Consider the following 3,370-nt stretch of genomic DNA (forward strand, 5'->3'; position numbering starts at 1 on the left):
CCTTCAGCTCAGGTCATGATCTCAGGGTGCTGGGATCGAGTCCCACATTGGACTCTCTGCTCAGCAGGGAGCCTGCTTCCCCCTTTCACTCTGCTTTCCTCTCTGCCTACTTCTGATCTCTCTCTGTCATATAAATAAATAAAATCTTAAAAAAAAAGAACTTATCAAACTCAACACCCAAAGAACAAATAATGCAATTGTTAGGACCAATTTACTGTTAAAACCTGTTTAACTACTAGGGCCTGCTTAGCCAGAGCAACTCCATATTGCCTAGGTAGCCATATTGTTGTTTACATCCACGGACTTCATTCCAGGAATAAATGCTCCAGTAGTTCCTGGTATGGTTCTGGGTATCGATTCTGGGAGTAAACGCCTTAACAATAGAAGCCACGTACCTTGGGTCTGCCATTATGCCCTATAAAACCAGCCTGTGAGATCGGGAGGGAGTCACTCTCTTTGGAGGTGGCGCTGGCCAATCAGTCTGACTTCTAATGCTTTGCATAGAATAAAGCTGCACATAACTTTCACTTTGTCTCAGTCTCGTTCCCCTGGCCGGTCAGTTTAACTTCTAATGCTTGGTATAGAATAAGACTTCGCATAACTTTCACTTTGTCTCAGTCTCATTTCTTTGATAACGGACCCCAACAGCAATCAAGAAATGGGCAGAGGACACGAACAGACATTTCTGCAAAGAAGACATCCACATGGCCAACAGACACATGAAAAAGTGTTCCATATCACTCGGCATCAGGGAAATACAAATCAAAACCACAATGAGATACCACATCATGCCAGTCAGAATGGCTAAAATTAACAAGTCAGGAAACGACAGATGCTGGCGAGGATGTGGAGAAAGAGGAGCCCTCCTACACTATTGATGGAATGCAAGCTGATGCAGCCACTCTGGAAAACAACATGGAGTTTCCTCAAAAAGTTGAAAATAGAGCTGTTCTACGTCCCATCAATCTCACTACTGGGTATTTACCCTAAAGATGCAAATGTAGACATCTGAAAGGGATGTGCCCTCGAATGTTTATAGCAGCAATGTCCACAATAACCAAACAATGAAAAGAACCTAAATGTCCATCAACAGGTGAATGGATAAAGAAGATGTGGTATACACACACACACACACACACACACACACACACACACACACACACAGAATGGAATACTATGCAGCCATCAAAAGAAATGATATCTTGCCATTTGCAACAATGTGGATGGAACTAGAGGGTATTATGCTGAGGGAAATGAATCAATCAGGGAAAAACAATTATCATATGATCTCCTCGATATGAGGAATTTGAGAAGCAAAGTGGGGGGTTTGGGGTTAGGGAAGGAAAAAATGAAACAAGATGAGATCAGGAGGGAGACAACCATAAGAGACTCTTATCTCACAAAAACAAACTGAAGGTTGCCGGGGGTGGGGGAGGCGGGTAGGGAGAGGGTGGTTGGGTTATGGACATTGGGGAATGTATGTGCTATGGTGAGTGCTGTGAAGTGTGTAAACCTGGCAATTCACAGACCTGTACCCCTGGGGCTAATAATACATATTAATAAAAAAAATTAAAATTAAAAAAAACCCCACAAACTATAGGGAAAACTGGACAGCTACAAACAAAAGAATGAAACGGACCACTATCTTTTACCAAACCCCATATGGATTAAGGACCTAAATGTGAGACCTGAAACCATAAAAATCCTAGAAGTGAGCACAGGCAGTAATTTCTCTAACTTCAGCTATAGCAACAAATTTATAGATATATCTCCTGAGACAAAGGAAGTAAAGGCAAAAATAAACCATTGGGACTACATCAAAAGAAAAAGCTTCTGCGCAATAAAGGAAACCATCAACAAGACTAATTGGCAACCGGGGCACCTGGGAGGCTCTGTCTGTTAAGCATCTGCCTCCAGGTCAGGTCATGATCCCAGGATCCTGGGTTTGAGCCCTCATCATGCTCCCTACTTAATGGGGATACTGCTTCTCCCTCTGCCTCTGCCTCTGCCTCTCTCTTTCTCTGTCTCTCATAAATAAATAAATGAATAAATAAATAAAATATTTTCATTTTATTTATTTATTTATTTATTTATTTATTTTTACAGCTCAAAGGCCTCACATTTATTACCAAACCAACCCACTGGTGCAGAGCTATAGTAACAGAAAAATCTTTCGCTGATAAATGGTATCTATTGGCCAAGCAGAAAGGTGTTTATAGGGTGACGGAATAGAACACATGATCTTCAAGTAGCTTAATTAAATACGTGGTGCCAATTAGGTGTGTCATCGAGTGATATGGGATGCCTTAGAGACCCAGCTTAGTTCTCCTCCAGTGCCTCCTCTTGGAGTTGTACCTGATTTTATTCCCAGTTTTCATCCGAATCCACTGGGGAATGGGATGATTCTGCTTTTGTTTCTTGGCCAGGAATTGCTTGATCCTGAAAGTCTTGTGAGAAGACATGGTCAATTAACAGCAAGCGGCACACAACAGGATAGCTAAAATATTTTTAAAAAAAGATTTTATTTAGTCATTGGACAGAGAGAGAGCACAAGTAGGCAGAGCAGCAGGCAGAGGGAGAGAGAGAATCGTGCTCTCCACTGAGCAGGGAGCCCGACGGGGAGTTGGAGCCCAGGACCCTCGGATGATGACCTGAGCTGAAGGCAGATGCTCATTTAACAACTGACCCACCCAGGCCCCCTACGTATTAGGCCTTTTAATGACACTTTTAATGATACCTAAAATGGTCATCAGGCAAAGTGTGCTTTCTTCCCAACACCAAACTGCTTTCTCAAGAAAGAATGGTGGGACACCAAGGGAGAAGTCAATGACGATTCTTCTTAGAGAAAAATATTTTTGTATCAAAATAGGGATTGTCTGGATGGTGTGTGTTACCAGTCATCCTTCTGAAAGACATCAAAGAAAAAATGGCTGGGTCCCCTGGTTGGCTCAGTCAGAAGAGCATGCTGACTCTTGATCTAGGTGTCGTGATTCTGAGCCCCACATAAGGTATAGAAATTACTTAAAAACCAATCTTTTAAAAAATTTTTTTTATTTTTTTATTAATGTATAATGTATTATTAGCCCCAGGGGTACAGGTCTGTGAATTGCCAGGTTTACACACTTCACAGCACTCACCATAGCACATAGGTTCCCCGTTGTCCATAACCCAACCACCCTCTCCCTACCAATCAATCAATCTTTAAAAAAATATTGCAGGGGCACCTGGGTGGCTCAGTGGGTTAAAGCCTCTGCCTTCGGCTCAGGTCATGGTCCTAGTGTCCTGGGATCGAGCCCCACATCAGGCTCTGTACTCTGCAGGGAGCCTGCTTCCACCTCTCTCTATCTGTCTGCTTCTCTGCCTACTAGTG

At 42.7% G+C, this 3,370-nt stretch overlaps 1 pseudogene; it reads right to left on the reverse strand.

Annotated features, from left to right (window-relative positions):
* Window positions 1-2,306: 2,306 nt before the first annotated feature.
* Window positions 2,307-2,462, reverse strand: LOC111140304 (annotated as a pseudogene).
* Window positions 2,463-3,370: the final 908 nt, after the last annotated feature.

Source organism: Enhydra lutris, unplaced genomic scaffold, assembly GCF_002288905.1.
Source record: "Enhydra lutris kenyoni isolate GAN:26980312 unplaced genomic scaffold, ASM228890v2 scaffoldscaffold474, whole genome shotgun sequence".
Lineage (NCBI taxonomy): Eukaryota > Metazoa > Chordata > Mammalia > Carnivora > Mustelidae > Enhydra > Enhydra lutris.